The sequence below is a fragment of the Uloborus diversus genome, chromosome 4 (assembly GCF_026930045.1).
Source record: "Uloborus diversus isolate 005 chromosome 4, Udiv.v.3.1, whole genome shotgun sequence".
Lineage (NCBI taxonomy): Eukaryota > Metazoa > Arthropoda > Arachnida > Araneae > Uloboridae > Uloborus > Uloborus diversus.
In genome coordinates this window covers 187,643,031-187,661,441 of record NC_072734.1, presented here as the reverse complement: position 1 = coordinate 187,661,441, position 18,411 = coordinate 187,643,031, and positions in this window count along the sequence as shown.

Genomic DNA, 18,411 nt, shown 5'->3' with positions numbered 1-18,411 from the left:
ACTACGTAACATTCTCAGCTAATCCTAAAACCTAACTAAGGTACTGGGGGACTCTAGATCAAACATTTTTTTCGAGGCCCTCTGTAAGGAAATCCTATAAACAGATATTAGCTAGGAACAAAGAGTGACAATTTCAGGGGTGTTGAGGTGCTAAACCATTCGTTCAAAATATTTGTTAATGTTCAAGGCATCCACTCCTTAAAAAATTTAAATAAAGAATAAAACCTCTTAATTTTCAATCATCTTCATAAATAGTTGAATAGAGCCATTTTAGTCATTTTGGGGCCATTAAAGAAATGAAGGCTCAAGGCCACAACTTAGTAGGTATGTTCGATAATCAGGTTCTGAATACTTGTATATAAAAATTCCATATTTTGTGCTGTGTTAGATTTCTGAATTTAACGTAATCTCGTATCATATATATTTTACTAAAATGTTATATCGTAGCAATTTGAGCTCCTAGGCAAAAACTAATGTCATATTTGAGTTCAGGGCACATAATTCTTACAAATGCAGCTCCCAATAACCGGGCACCAAAATGACTAGTCCCCTGTGCAATAGATAGCATGCTGGTTTGTGGCTGAGATCTTAGCAACTATACTCTTTGGAAAGCAACGATAGTATAATCGGATAAAACAATAGATGGACTACTAATGGTCTTATTACTCGGTGCAACCATCTGAAACTTTTTCCTGCAACTCCATGTATTTCTACAGGGAAAAATCCCTCGGTGTTGCCGACAATTGCATGAAATTGTTGCACCTAGTTGCAGGTTTTATCCAATGATAATTCTCCAGACTGCATGACATCAGCGACCTCAACTATGTATACTCAGTGACGTCCACCAATACTTAAGGTAAACCTGTGAGTAGGCAGGGAAAGTTTCTGTAAGTTGCTGCAACTAAAGTTAAACCGTGAAATAAGATCATATGCTCCAGCTAGTATAATGTTCTTATTACACGGTGTAACTTTAGTTGCGGCATATTCCTGCAACTTTCTCCGTCCACTCACACGTTTACCACAAGTGTCGGTGAACATCACTGAGTATAATTAGCTAAGATCACTGTCTTCAAGCAATCTTCAGAATTCTCATTGGATAAAACCTGCAACTAGGTGCAACTATTGCATGCAATGGTCGGTGATACCGAGCAATTTTTCCCAGTTGAAATACATGGACTTGCAGAAAAAAAATTGCAGATACTTACATCATGTAATTAAGACCATAATAGGACCAATATTTCGGTTTTGTATAAAAAGAAGGACTGCGGAGTCAGAGGGAAAATGTCCGATTCCGGCTCCGGCTTCGACTCTTGGAGTTTCAGAACCTTCAACTCCGACTTCGGCTCTTACTCGATAACTCAGGCCGAGTTGCGGACAAAGTGACCGACTCGGACTCTTAGAATTTAAAGTCCCGATTCCGACTTCTTTATAGCAAAATCAGTCCGCCTCGTCTGGGCTCATAAAAGCGACAGTATTTGCAAAACTAGAATTAAGACACGATGAAATGTTGTAGATCTAGAATCAGATGGTGTTAACGTGCATGAAACAAAAACATTCGAAAATATTTTCCTAAGAACAGCAAGTTTATATTTTAACTTATCGAATGTGATCCTTTATGCTTAAACAGTGAAGTGACATTTAGTTAGGAACACCTTTAAAGTTCCAAATTAAGTAAAGAATTTTTTCCCGTTAAGTCAAAGCATTTAATATTATCGAGCATGTGATCTAAAGTCTTTTTCACTTAGTGAACTACTTTATTTTCCCTTCTTTCTTCATTTCGTTTATTTCAGAAAGCTTTTTTTTTTAAACTGTTTTACTTCTAATTTGGATAACAGTTTAAACTTACTAAAAGTTAAAAAAAAACTTCTGACGTAAGAAAAAGAAAGAAAAGAATAAAAGAAAGGAAGAAAGCAAAAGGGGGGGGGGGATTCCGAACATAACAGAAAACTTAAAGATTAAGTAAAATTTACTCTTTTGGTATTTACTGTTGCGGAACTTAAAATAAAGTTAATTGTTTTTTAGTTAAAAGCTTTGATTTTTTGTCCCCACTCTGTTTTTTCTTCTTCCCCCGACCCCCTTTTTTCTTGTTTTCCCCCTTTTCTTTCCCTTACTCCCTTTTTTTCTTATTTTCTTCTTTTTTTCTCCTTTCTTTTTTTGGGGAGTGGGGGGGGGGAACATAACTGACAAGGGGCGCGCCTTGGCTCTCTGCGGCCCTAATTGGAGAGTTCTGGGTTTGATGCCAACCGGTCGAAGATCCTCTGTTTTCACTGATGATGACTGGGGCACGTTACTGGGGTCGTGGTCATCAAGTTTCCACTTGAACCAATACCTCTGGGGTGCTGAACCAGAAGTTGTTCGGCTTCTGGTTTGGTCATAGTATCCAAACGTTGACAGATGGTGCTTCCATCTATCGTGTGCTGTCTAAGCAAATCGGGGTTCCGGCTAAGTGGTGCTCGTTAAAACGGAAGCCTTAATCCACTAGCAATTGCTACTCGGGCTCGGTGGTAAAATTTCAACGATTCAGAGAATTGGAGCGAAAACGATTGACAGCTTATTTAATTTCCTGATGCTCATGATGGCTGAGTATTTTATTTTCTTTCTTTATTTATTTTTTAAGTTAAAAAAAAAAGAGACTAGGCTCCAATGATGCATCTTTTTTCTTTTTTGGTTCATTTTTATTTGATAAATAGTAATCCACGACGCGTCAGTTTAATAATGACGTGTCAAATAATGTATTGCCATAATAGAATTAAGTTCAATATTTTACAAATCTCGCTACATAGTAAACTTTTCTAAAATGAATGTAATTTATCTGTGGTTATTAAGGTTAAGAGGAACAAATTTATACTGCAGATGATTCTATTTTTCAAAATCTGATATTTACTAGTTGACTCCAAGAAAACAGAATATAATCAAGTAAAGCGGTCTCATCCGGTTCTAAGACATATTTATCATTTTGCTTTAATACAGTACATTTCATTCAAGAGCATAAATTCCTGTGCTGGCAATGGCAGAAAAAAGTATTCCAGGAAGAAGAAATTTTTTTAGATCGAGTATACATTTGGAGTAATGTAATAAGTTAAATTGCAATTGCAAATTCTTTTGGAAAGGAGCCATCTTTACAGTTGAAAGCAAGGTATCCGATTTTTATGGGCATCATATTTTTATGAGATACAGCTGATTTAATTTTAAACTAATAGACGGATGCAAAAAATATGGCATTTCATATATATGTACTGGACCGAACGGGGGAAAAAAAAGACTACTTTATTGATGTTTTCAATCAATAAATATATCTGAGTGAATTTTGTGACACAAAAGTGTATGTTCAGACTACCCCTTCAAGAAGGGGAGGCTTGACCAGACGGTGCATGGACATGAGAAATTACAAGAAAAATAAACACTGTTGATCAAAAATTTAAAAAAAAAAAATTTTTGAATTCTTTGAACTAACTTCTGTAAACTTATTTAAAATCAACAAATTAAAGGGTTACAGTAACTCAAAAATGATGAAACGATCAACAAAAATTTTATCGCTTATTTCAAAACAAAAAACTATTCTGAACACAGGGGAAAAGTTTCAATGCTTTAGTTCAAATATTTAAAAAGTTATGAGTGGTTTTAGGCCATGCTCCCTATGTGTTCTTATGCAAAACAAAAACTTCAAATTGCTTTTTCTCGATAATGGTTTTTTTTGTGTTTTCATGTCATTAGAATCCCTAAGGATTTTTTTCTATTAAAGATACAGCATAAAAGTATTACTTTTTGCGATTGGGACAACATATTTGACAAAACTGTACATTGGATAAGCATTTTCTAAATTACTCAAATGTTTAGAGCATGTTAAACCTTTAAAACCCAAATTTTTTAAAATGAAAACTTTGATTTTTTACATAATTAATCACAGAAAATTTTCGAATGAAATCATAAGCAAATGAATGCACAGATTTTTAGAGATGATTATAGTGATCGCTTTGCAAAAAATGTTTTTTAAATTAGTGCAAAAATAAAAAAAGCCTTAGGAATTTTAAAAAAGTTGAAATTTTCCTCAAATTTTTGAATTTTCAAAAAAGTAAGCAATATTTTTAAAATTTGAAAATAAATTATTGATTACGAAATCAGTATGCATGTTATGGTTTCAAAGAAATATAAAAATTATATAAATTAAAAGAAATTGCTTGAAAGGTACTGCGACCCACTTAACTGCGCATATTTGGTCCGTCAATTAAATAAGCATGATGTGCCATTGCGCAGAACATAGTGCATCGAATTAGTTTTTGGTAACACATTAATTCATGGAATTAAAATGAAGTCATTTTAAGAACAGATTAAGTACGTAATGCAGATATTGATTAAACAAGAATTTAAATAATTGCAGATTAATGCATACACGTGTTTCGGGGTGGCAAGGAACCATTTTACAATGCAAAATAACTGATCTTATGCATGAAAAGACATCCGACACTAGCCAAATGATGGCTTTTGTCGGAAATCTTTTCTGGCAAAAAAGGTTTTTGTCAAATGTCTTTCCTCCATAATATCACTTATTTTGCACTGACAAAAAGGCTCCTTGTCACCCCAAAACACGTGTATGCAGCAATCTGCACTTTTGCACACACACACACACAAAAAAAAACCGCTGCTATTTCTTATTTTACTTTTCACGCACAAAGGTATTTATTCAACTTTAACTTTGTGCATAGTGCAATCCAATAGACTTAACAATGTCTTGTGGATAAACATTAGTTCTTTTCTTAGATGTTTTTTAATGTTTCTTATCTTTAATTCTATTTTAAATGCATCTTTCTAATGCTGTTTAAGAGGTGTCCTTTATTGCGCATCTCAAAAAAGGTAAATAAAAAAAATCTTTGAAAAACAGGATACGTGTGTGAGACATTTTTTTTTTCTCTATCCATTAAAGAGATCTATACGCTAAAGATGTTTTATAACTGAAGCCAATATATTTAGAGAGAAAAGGTCATCATTTAATATCCGTAACATGAAATTTATGAATCAACATAACATACTTAATTGCCGCTTAATATTTCTGAAACATATTCCTCAGCTTTATTATGCAACCACACCATGACCTTCCTCTGTGTTTATAGAGAGAATTCAGGTCAATATTTCCCTGGCAATGTTTTTCTCAGATTATATTAGGTAGACGTGCCTTCGCGCTGTTCGAGTCAGATTTATAGAGCAAATTTTGCCCATTCATCACACCGGATGTACTTAACCACGAAAATCATCGTTGGAGAAAAGATGAGAATAGATGAAACCAATTTCCTGTCGATTGATAAAAGAAAGAGAGACAAGCGATCGATCGTTTCAACTTCCTATTGTGCGCCAGAAGGACCTTTAGAAGTTTTACAGTGACTTTTAAAAATTGAGTTTATTTTGGTGCTTATTAGCACGTTGCAATATCAGCTTAAATATTTTACTGATAGGCATAGCTCACACAAAAATGACCGCATATAAGGAATGAAAATATTGTTAAAAATGAAGTGTAAAGTGTTTGAAAAAAAATTTTTTTTCTTAAGTATGGCTTTTATTTTAAACAGAAACAAGTCACCTACACTTACGTGCTAACCAGACATCTCGCAGTGGGGTCGTTTCCAAAATTTTAAAAAGTATTTTTTTCTGAAAGAGCATGCTTAAAAATATAGGATCTGACTATTTTTTAAATAATTTATTTCAGTTTAATATTTTTAAAAAATTACTTAAATCGTTGCGCTTTCATTGTTTACACTTCTGTCGTGTGACATCACAAATGATGAAATGCCATTTAGTCTTGCCATTCACAAACCAAAATATTTAATTCGCATCTTCACTCACGTGTATTGGCAATGATAGGGTTGATAGAAAACGTAGAGCGCAATTTTAGTTCGCTTCTTGAATATCATAACGTGGAAACGCGGTACAAAGATGCGCCGCAAAGCATCATTCGACGTCATCTAGACCACGCCTTGTTTGAAAAATCGAACATTTAAAAAAATTAATTAAAAAACAACAGTTGGAAAAATAAAAGTATTTTCTGGGTCCATGTCTTTTTTTTTTTTTTTTTGCTCTCTTCTCTCAATTTCAGTGACAAAAAGTACTACTTTTGACTGAAGGAAACAACCACATTGCGTTAACAACATAATACAAGTCAATGATACAAGTTATGAGTATTTTTGAAATATTTATGTTCAATGACAATTAGCTTTTTACAAAAAATTGCTTAGTTGATTACGTGAAACTAAAGCATCAAGATTTAATAAATACCAATAAGCATTACTTTAATACCAAGTCATAAGATTCCAATTAAGGTTTGGATAAAATCTTTAAAAGCAAACTTCTTTTGTTCAACTCTGTTTCATTTAAAGAAATCCAAACAATCTTAATTTAACGAGTTCTTTTAACTAATGAGGAAGGAAAATGAGGGTTATTATAATTCGAAAACTCACTCATGTAAAGGGAAAAAGTTCAACAAAATAAACTAAATTTTTTGCACATCCTAAATTTACCAAACTTTGAGGCTGGTAATGTTAAACTTTCACTACAATAAATAAATATAACTTAAGAAATAACTTTCATATGCTGAAAAGAGTGAAGAACGTTGGCTGTAAAAAAAAAAAAAAAGGACAGGCGATAAATAAAGGTTATGCTCGAATAGAGCAACCGATTAACCCGGTTGGTTGTTTTGATGATGTCAGTTCCACTTAAGCAATTGTTAAAACGTTATTTATGAACGCAAATGTTTAATGGCGACAGAAGGAAATTGAAATCATTGCTTAGAATAAAACTGCAACTCCATCGCTCGATTACGCTACATTGCGATGATTAACAATACTAAAGAAAAAGGTAAAACATTCCAGTCCACGTGTTTTCTTTGGGGTAAATTACAGGCTTCAGACAGTTTGTGATGTAATGTAATTTCAGAAGAATAGAAAAGAAAGCTTCCCACAAACACGATGAAAAATAATTCACTAAGCGTCAAAGCAAATCATAAGTTACGAAATTTGTTTGTTTTACCTTTTTCATCCGCCATTAGACAGTGACTGCAGCGCCCCTTATAGTTTATTGGAGTTGCGAAAGAAAAACGAAGCTAATTTACAATTTTAAAAACGAAGAATTGCCTTAAAGAGTAGTTTAATGATTTATATATCAGAATAAAAGATACATTAAACTAATTTAAAACAACTTTTCCATCTGGAGTTTTATTTTAAGATTTGGACCGCAGCTAAAATACTCCCTTTTAAAACAATTATTAGAATTTTATTATTTGCTCACCCATGTTCATAATGGCAACAGGAAAGAAATAAAAATTCTTGAATAATGTAATGTTACCCCCCCCCCCCCCCTTAACGTTTTAATTAATATACCAGCTAATAAAAGTAGTACAATTACGAGATCGGTCCTACTGTTTTCCTTGGAAAGTTTCGAATTGATCGGTATCTCGTTCGACTCACAGCGATTCTCAAGAAGATCTATCTTCAGATGGACAGACCGACAGACAGACAGACGAACGCGAACAGATTTTAGTAATATGGATACACAATGTTTTACAGTAATTTGAATAGAAAGTTTTTTTTTTTTTTTAATCTGAAAAACTGGAATCTGAATCAAGCATATGGAGGCGCAAAACTTTTTATCATATTCAAGGTTGCGGAGATGAATGACCGATTACGACTTCGCCTTCGAATCCAACTCCTGCGGACTTAGAGGGAAAATGACCAACTCTGACTCCAATTCTTGAATATGTAAACCTTCGACTCACGACTCCGAATCCTTTCCCCCGAAATCATCCTGACTAAGACTCCACAGCCCTGTCCATTTTGAGCTCTGCTGCAGGCACGATTTTTGTGCTTAGCAGGACAGTGTAGCTAAAAAGCCTACAGGTGTATCAATTTTTTAAAGATTTTATATTGGTATTTTATTTTGGATTTTTTGAGATACATACTCAGTGACGCACCTAGCATGGGTGGCACCCGGGGCGGAATTTTGTGGAGTCCCCCCCCCCTTTCCCCAAACGCAAAAAAGGGTTTTAATATTCTATGTAAGCATGAAATTCATACAATTTTCAGTCTAAGTATTGACAATATGAACCAAATACTGAGCATAGTATTAACTCCAGGATATGGAATGGAAGAGAGGTTCCCGCGGGAGTTCCCCCCGAAAAATGTTTAAATTTGTACACTTAAAACAGCATTTTAGCTTCATATTTTTCAGAAACTTGTAATTCTATTTTGGTTGTCACCCCCTCTCGCACCCCCGTAGTGACACTATTGTATATACTATTTATATTTATCCGATTTCTGTTATCAACCAATACAACTACGCTTCTAGATAGGTCCACATCTGATGCCCTTTTTCTAAAAATAAATTTTTTTTGTTAATGTTAAAGTTATATACATTACTTTGGGGTCCCCACCGTTGCGCCAACACGAAATTTTCTTTCCACTGATTTTCCCTTTCAATCTTCCTTTTTGAGATATTTTTCATGTTAGAGAACTTTTAGTGTCGGCAAAACAGGAGAAAGGAAGGGGATTAAATATATATATATATATATTTTTTTTTTTTTTTTTTGCTTTTATTATGACAACAATGTTTTTTAAATTGGTTCTGTAAAAAATAATCATAAAAAGATTTACAAGTAAGTTTCTACAGAATTCATAAGAAGATTATTTACAACAATCTAAGAAATTCACAGCCATGATATCGATGATTTTGTAATCAGTATTAGAGGAAACAATTCTCTTGAATTTAACGATGCTGCTAGAATCAATAGAACCCCGTAGGCTAGATGAATGGGGCTTACTTGAAGTACCGAGGTTGGACATTTCAAAGATTCTACCCAATAACTCAATTACTGAGATTGTTTCTAACACGTAATGTAATGTCGTAAGTAAATTATTCTAATCAATAGAATAATTTATTTGGCAACGGCTAAGAAACAGGGTGTTCTGTTTTAACCTGCAAGATCTTGATTTTCGAAACCGTTAGTCCTAGACGTATACTTCCAATTGAAAAATATTTAAAATCAGATGAAGAGTTAAGATATTGAAAGTTTGAAGCAAAAATAAAAATAAGTCAAAAAATATAAAATTTAACTTTTTATACGGGCCCTATGTCCCCCAACTAATGTTTAAAGAAATAATTAATCTCTATTGAAAACTATCACTGACACAAAACACTTGATAGTTGTGTGACCAAAACCCAAGGAGATATTCCAGTTTAAAGTTTTAAGGGACCATACAGAAGATGAAATTGAAACTTATCCCCCTTTCAAAACAAAAACAAGTCGTCAAAGTAAGAAAAACAATGTATTCATATTTTTCATTGTTATTCAAAAATGAAAGAAAATGTTATGCCGTGATGCGCAAAAACACACTACAAAATCTCTAACAATTTGAAAAACCACACTCTATGCACACATATAATTTTAAACACTTGTTAAGTGCTATATTTTCCCCAAAAGGTGTTATTGACGGCTAGGGAAAAGTGGTGTAAGTCACAAAACGCTGCGTTTCATATCTTGGTGAATATTGATCGTACTAATCTCAAATTTTTGGGTTGGAATTATTTTGTAATAGAGATTATTTCCCTAACTATAATTTAGAGCTCTTGGGGCCCGTATAAAAAGTTAAATTTTGTATTTTTTGATTTACTATTATTTTTACTTCTAACTTTCAATATTTTAACTCTGCATCTGATTTTGAACATTTTTGCATTTGGAAGTATACATCTAGGGACTAACGGCTGCGAAAATAAAGGTCTTGCAGGTTAAAACGGAACAACACCCTATTTGATTCATTACAGCAAAGGGTGAGTACTGCTTGATTTCACCATTTCGCCAAGTCGCAGTCTCTGTAAAAGTGTTTGGATAACTTCGCTAATTTTGCCTCTCACTTAAAAGAGGAAGTCAGAAACATGAGCAGCTTAGTAAACTACACTGTCATGTGAGTCATCCTGTGTTTCATACAAGTTTCTGCCCCCCTTTAAAAAGTCGTGCCAAATATATACATAATGTCAGATTTTTCATTGCTTCTATCTTTAAAGTAAACTTTTTGTAACTTAAAGGTTTTGAGTGCATTACTAAAGCTTACAGAACTGCTTCAACATTGCATTCAGGCTACTCCAGCGGGTTTTGAAACATGTAGTAAACTTTCTTTTTTTTTTTTTTGAGCAATCACGATTGCTTATTGCTTTTATTTGACTGTTTTTGACGTTCCTATCATTTTTCCCACCGCCACCCTCCGCAGCATCACCGTCGACCAGGTCCTCACGATGCTGCACCTCTAGCGAAAACCGTCTCCAGGTTGCGTCAATATCCTACACTTACACGCATACATACACGCACCTACACACATATATATATATATACACTTGCACACACATACCTACACACATACACAAACACATACACACACACACTCACATACACAGAACTACCCACACACTCATGCTTGCACACAGACACAAACACACATGCCTACACACACACATACCCCCCACACACAAACACACACGCTTACATATACACACGCACTCGTGATTGCGAAAAACATAATTTGAATTCAAGATGACAAAATTCAAAATAATTTTTAAATTTTTTTCTCTCTAAAGCGTAGTTTACTGGATTTTAAAATTTCAGGGATGGTTTTCGAAAATGCTTATAAGTTATACGCATTTTCTCAATTGCTGAACGTATGAAAACTGGAACCTCGAATGAGAACACCAATTCATTCTTAGAAAAATATACTCTATTTTTATTATGTTCTTAAATAGTAAATCCATCGTTGGTCATATGAGACATAGTTTTCCTTGCTCTTCTTGCAGGTATACAAAGAAGAAGATTCCCACTTCAGATACTGCTTGTGAAAATAGTCATTTTATCTCATCAAAAACAACCCTGTTGTAAAAATTTCCCCGCCAAGAAAACCTTTAACTTTTCCGCACAAAAAAGAAAACCTGCACCCTAAACCCAAAAACCCTCAGCCATAAAAAGTTATGATATCTAGTTTGCCCGCCAAGTATCTGTCAAACTATCATCCTCCCTCTTCTCCTTTTTCATCACAGCTACTTCCATGAGAACCTCCTCCCACCTTCAACTCCTCAGAAATATGGATAGATCTTTTAAATTGTTTATCTGGTTTGGCGGGAAGCTTTTTGCTCACCAAGCAAACCACTTCACTTTGAAAAACTATTAAATTAAATAGTCATTTTATGAGCGGCAAAAGCTGGAAAACGCTTGAAAGGAAAGAAAAATTAGCAAGATTGGGAATCCCGCGGGACGAGAGCAAAATCCCGCGGGATCAATCGCGCTAAATATCATGCGGGATCCCGCGGGATTTGGGATCGGGATTTCGGGATTGGAAACTCTAATGTGTTGCCCCCCCCCCTCCTTTCTTTTCTTATTTAGCTCCAATGTTTAAAACGAAAATTGAAAACAAAAATTTCTGAGTGATTTAGAGGTATCCCACTGTTAAATATTTCCTAACATTATAGTATGTAAGGAATCGGCGAATTTACAAAACATATTTCACCAATTCTGTTTCACCTCATTCGTATGCCAGTTAGAATATTATGCATAGGATGTCATTCAAAAAAAGGGGGAGGGGGGTTATTAAATTTTACAAAATGCAGAAGGACCATTTATCTTAAGACTATCAATTACTCTGGAGTCTTTAATCACCTCCTAAGTGAAGTAAGGCAGAACATTAATGAACTTTCAGGAAACGCCTTTTTTAATGATCCTACATAGGATTTTTTCTTTTAAAATAATGACATAAGTTGATTAATCTGATTTTTTTATATATATTAAATACGCCCGTACTGATAAGGTTTTATAGCTAAGGGTGAGTTTTCACATTTTTTCTTGTCTTACCTCTTAAGTATTTGTTTTATTATAATTTTTTATTATCATTTATTAAGTCATAAAATTGATCTTTATATTCTCAAATTTCCAAAAATACAGCAGTTGCGGATAGTAGACATATTTTTTCGAACCCGCTGAACGAAATAGCTATTTTTCCACGAAAACCTATTCTAATAAGCGGGAATTCTATAAACCGGGAACAAAATATCACATTAGGGGCCATTCATTAATTACGTAAGGGTCCCGAGGGGGAGGGGACATACAAAAATCTCTACATACCCTTACTTTGGGGGGAAGGAGAGGTCAAGTCCATTCTTACGTAATCTTTTCCAAGTCAATATTTTATATTAGAAATCGCACGATGAAGTGGTTTGTTAAATACCATATTTCAATTGCTTTCGGAAAGTAAAAAAAGGTATTAGGATGAGTTGTTTCTTACTTGTTTAACAAAGAATGAATAATGTAAAATATGATTAAAGAATCGCGCTATCGACTGTAGTTAGATAAAGAATTTGGTAATTGACCACCATTTGAACTGCTCTTATCCCTTACGGTGCTTCAATTCCAATTATATCTGAGGTTATTCATTCAGGAGACAATATAAAGCGATTCATTCAAATCAAATGTCCAAATCAAATCTGGCTCTCCATATGAGGGTTTCCGATGTGTCAAATATTTTACGATTCTATTTTCTGAAATAGTAGTGAAGAAATCAGACTTCCTTTGTCAGTAACAGTTATTGTGCAAAAATAAGAATACAGTGAAACCTCTCTTAACGGACACTCCCGAATAACGGACATTTTTGCAAGTCCCAGTTTCTCAATATAGACCATTCCATGTAATTCACTCTAAATAACGGACACTCCGAATAACGGACAGTTATTTCACAAAAAATTTCCCTTGCGATCGTAGCACTTTCGGGTTTTTTTTTCTTTTCACAGAATATCTTAGTAACTGCTTGCCTTACAAAGCTTTTCATCCTCCACAACTGATATTCCAACCCCCCTCCCCCCCCCGTCATTTCCTTATCACTGTTTCTTGGAATTAAAAGGGTGGTAATGGGCAGAGGCAGCGATTGGGGCTTAAAAGTTGGGGGCAGAAAAAAAAAGAACTAAAAGGCATGGTACTTTTTGCGGGCAGCAAAAAATGAAAAAGAAAAAAAGTCAGAATTTTGTAACGGCTAGTTTTTAGAGTATTGAAGCAGATAAGTGAAAACTGATGTCAGTCTAACAATTAACGCACGTTTTTAATGAATTTTATACACAATAACTATTCAAAAGTTAAGATAAAAAAGAGGAAACTGGGCGCTTTTTCTAACTAGGTCTCTCGGGAGATGCAATTGAGCACCGGCGCCGGTAGTAATCGGCTTTATGGCGCCGCGGTTTTGTTGGGTTGTTTAATTTTTAGACATGAAGAAGATTTGCCTATATTCAAGGTCATATTGTCAACTGTCAATCATGCAATAGCGGTACTCGAAATAAAATAAATAAATTAACCATAAAAAGTGGGGGGGAGTGGGGCTGCTCAGCCGAATAGCCGCCATTGGTAATGCAAAAAAGAGATGTCAAACTGTTTTAATTGATTACTTTAATTGATTAAATGCTTTTTAAGACAAGTGTGTGCTGTCAGTATACCTTTATAAGGAAAAAACAAATTAATTACGCTTGACGTAAAATGTAGTAAACCTTTCGCAATTGTTTCGATTGTGTTCTACAAAGGGAACAACAGCCCATTTTGAAAAAGGTAAATTAAGTAGTTCCTCCTAATAGCGGACACCTCCCAATAACGGACAAAACTTCTAGTCCCTTGACTGTCCGCTATTCGGAGGTTTCACTGTATCTTCTCTTTTAATTCTAACCTAAAGGAGCTCGTCCAAGGCCAAGCTGTTTGTTATCAGAGCCATACTATGTACATTAACCTGTAGGATATTAGTGGCATTAGCAAATAAACTCGATTTTGAGGAACTGCATAATTTACGGAAATTGATCACACACTGTTAAACGATCCACTTCTCGGCAAAAGTGTAAACCAGATTCATGAATAACTTTTACATCCCAAGGTCCCCCGGAACCTACAACTATGGGCGGTTTAACCAGTTGGAAAGAGCCCTGAAGACAACTCTGATTTTTTGATCCAGACCGGAGGTCGAGCAAACCCTGGTTCAGCATCCCCAGAGGTATTGTTCCACTTGGAGGCCTTTGTGACCACGAGCTTAAAAAATACTAAGCACTTTTCATAATGCACTCAAAAGGACAAAATAATTCGTCTGGGTCAAAAAGGAAAGTTTTAGTATTTGTGTAGTTTTCAATTATTCCAAGAAAAAGACTTCACGAAGAAAAGCGTAGCTCAAGTCATGCAGAGAATGTGTTATCATTATCTAGCTTTCAATCATAAATTTGAGTGTTGAAACATGAATATTTTTCTTAATGGGAAAGTTTGGTTTGAAATGACTAGAACCGCACTTTTCTTCGTCAGTGAAGTCTTTTTCTTGGAATAATTGAAAATTACAGTTATACTTAAATTGTTCTCTCTGACCCAGAAAATTTATTTTGTCCTTTTGAGTGCATTATGAAAAGGGCTTAGTATTTTTTTTTTTTTTTAAATCTGTTATTTTAAAGTTTTTCGTTTTTAAACAAAATTTTATTTTAGAATTTAATTTTTTAGCATTTAGTTGTATCTTAAGATCAAACAAATCATTTAGGGAAATTTCGAAGTCCCGTCATCGATTATTGGCACAGATGAGGATAAAAACCGCAAGAAAGCAACGGACTGTACAAAAATTTCATTCTTGCTCCAGAGAAGCTTTGATTCAAAATTTTCATTATGATTACAAATTAACAATACTGTTGCAAGGCAACAAAATTTGTAACAATGGGTTTTATATTTAAACATTTAATGGGCAAATTTGATGAAATTTGCTGTTTTCTATCCTATTCGAATGAATAATTTAATTTTAGTATTTTAATTTTTCAGCGTTAAGTTGTACCTTAAGATTAAGGAAATCATTTAGTGAAATCCCGAAGTCTCTAAGTGGTCTAGTTGCTGAGATCTAAGCAAAAGCAAGCTTCATATTTTTCCGTGACAATCAGGCCAAGTATAATAAAGGTGCTCAAAAAATCAAATTATTTTATCCGTGAGAAAACAACTATGCTACTAGTACTTGATTAAATTACTTATTGTACCGAACAGAAGTCCACAACAAATTCCAATTCATGCAAATTTACGTACACTTTGTCAAGAATAAACATTTAATGGAATTTTACATTTCTCTCAGAACTCTCAGAAGGTCCAATAATAGCCCCATTCTTGCTCCTGCATGTTCTTAAACAAGTGAACTTCCGTTTGACTGAAAGAGTATGCAGCGAGAGTTGAAACTATTCGAAATATTTCGGCTGGCTTAATTTCCTCATTCATTTTAAACGGCAAAGCTGTCCGAAAGGATTTAATTCTGAAAGATTCTTCTAAAAGGGTCATTCATCGGTGAATGATGTTAAATGGTTTAACTGTATAACTGCTGGTTAGAATAAAGATAGGCATTGGTCATCACTTTGGGTTTCAGTTTAAAATGCAGAAAGCTTGATCAACCTATTTATATTTGATTTCGAAAAGAAATGTTTTTGATGCAATTAAGATATTAGTTAAAACGTTTAATAATCGATTTTATTATATTGTCTGGCCTAGCATTGAGGGAGGAGGGAGGTAATTATAATAACTTGTTGAATAAGAACGCACTGCTGCGTACAATAGAATATAATCTATCAAAATAATACTTCATGAACAAAAAACTAACGAACACAAAATGAAATGAACATACCTTTCTTTCGGTGCTTACTGCACAGGTTTATTTTGATGAGGGCTACAATCTCAGTGTCTTGCCTCCCTTATGCATTATATTTTTTGTTACAGTACAACCTACATATAAACAACAAATGAAAGAATTTACATCGCGAACAAACCTTTATTTACAAGAATGCGCATTTAGTTGAACTAATGTTGGTGTTGCCAAACGGACAGTTAAAATCTCAAAACTAAAATAATGATACGATATAAAATCGATACATTACATTAACTATCTTTGAGAAATTAATGTATATCGGAAGGGAAATGCAACAAGTCCGTAACTATAGATAAGCTTTATTCATACTGCCTTGAAAAAAAACTCGATAAAAAACGTTTTTTGCTCCATTTTGGGGGAAAGAGAAGACTTGATTTCAGTGCTATTTTTCTTCTACATCAAAAATATGTTTCGAACCCGGGACCATCCGGTCACGAGCCTGATGTTTTACCAATCAGGCCACCACGGCCTATTCATGAATTAACGCTTGTTCTGTAGCAATGGTCGCAAATCACATAAGCGGTTACAAATTACTTCCAATTGTTCCTTTCCCAGTATCCATACATTAGAATGAGCAAGATATATTATTTAAAAAATCAAATTATTTTATCCGTGATAATACTTCTATGCTACTTGATTAAATTACTTATTGTACTGAACAGAAGTCCACAACAAATTCCAATTCATGCAAATTTACGTACACTTTGTCAACTTGTTCAGAACAAACGTTTAATGGAATTTTACATTTCTCTCAGAACTCTCAGAAGGTCCAATAATAGCCCCATTCTTGCTCCTGCATGTTCTTAAACAAGCGAACTTCCGTTTGACTGAAAGAGTATGCAGCGAGAGTTGAAACTATTCGAAATATTTCGGCTGGCTTAATTTCCTCATTCATTTAAAACGGCAAAGCTGTCCGAAAGGATTTAATTCCGAAAGATTCTTCTAAAAGGGTCATTCATTGGTGAATGATGTTAAATGATTTAACTGTATAACTGCTGGTTAGAACAAAGATAGGCATTGGTCATCAGGTTGGGTTTCAGTTTAAAATGCAGAAAGCTTGATCAACCTATTTATATTTGATTTCGAAAAGAAATGGTTTGTATGCAATTAAGATATTAGTTAAAACCATAATAATCGATTTTATTATATTGTCTGGCCTAGCATTGAGGGAAGGGGGAGGTAATTATAATAACTTGTTAAATAAGAACACACTACTGCGTACAATAGAATATTCTCTATCAATATAATACTTCACGAACAAAAAACTAACGAACACAAAATAAAATGAACATACCTTTTTTTCTTTTTTTCTCTTTCTTTCACTGCTTACTGCACGGGTTTATTTCGATGAGGACTACAATCTGAGTGTCTTGCCTCCCTTAAGCATTATATATTTTTATTACAGTACAGAATACATATAAACAACACATGAATGAATTTACTACACGAACACACCTTTATTTACAAGAATGCACGTTTGACTGAACTGATGTTGTTGTTGCCAAACAGAAAGTTAAAATCTCAAATCTAAAATAATGATGCGATATAAAATCGATATACTACATTAAGTAGCTTTGAGAAATTAATGTACACATCGAAGGGAAAATGTATCAAGTACTTCACTAGAATTAAGCGTTATTCATACTGCTAGAAAAAAAAAATCTATATAAAACTTTTTTTTTTTTGAGCAATCACGATTGCTTATTGCTTTCATTAGACTGTTTTTGGAGTCCCATCATTTTATTTTCCCACCGCCACCCTCTGCAGCATCACCGTCGACCGGGGTCCTCACGATGCTGCTCCTATAGCGAAAGCCGTCTCCAGGTTGCACCCATGTTCTACACACACGCGCATACATACACACACACACACAAATATACACAAACACATACACACAACAACACACACACAAACACACACATATACACAAACACATACACACAACTACACACACACATATACACAAACACATACACACAACTACACACACACAAACACATACATATACACAAACATATACACACAACTACACACACACATACACACAACTACACACACACAAACACACACATATACACAAACACATATGCCTACACACACATACACATACCCCCCCCCCCACACACACACATATTCATACACACAACTACCCACACACTTATGCCAGCACACATGCCTACACACACATACAGGTACCCCCTACACACAAACACACATACCTCCCACACACAAACACACACGCCTACATACACACACTCGTGATTGCGAAAACATAATTTGAATTCGAGATGTCAAAATTCAAATTAATTTTTCTTTTTTTTTTCTTTCTCGATTTCGGGGGAATTGACTTCAATGTTATATTTCTGCTACATCTTAATTTTATTTTGAAAGTGAAGCATTCTAATTTGGCATTACCTGCAGCTGGAGAAAACTTAACCTTGCAGCATTGTGAAGGCTAAGCAGATACTTATTACAGCATTAATATGCTGCCAGGTTAGGTTTACCCTAACTATAGATGTGGTACTCATTCGACGATATATAGGGTGTGAGTTTTGCTGTTGCAGTCATACTCCATCACTGATATAAATTTCTGTTTTAGCAAAAAAAAAACAAAAAAAAAACATGATTTTCGAAATAACTAAAAAATATATGAAAATTGATTTTAGAAAAATAGTTTAGGAGGGCTTCGGCCTACCTTATTGTGCATGAAATAATT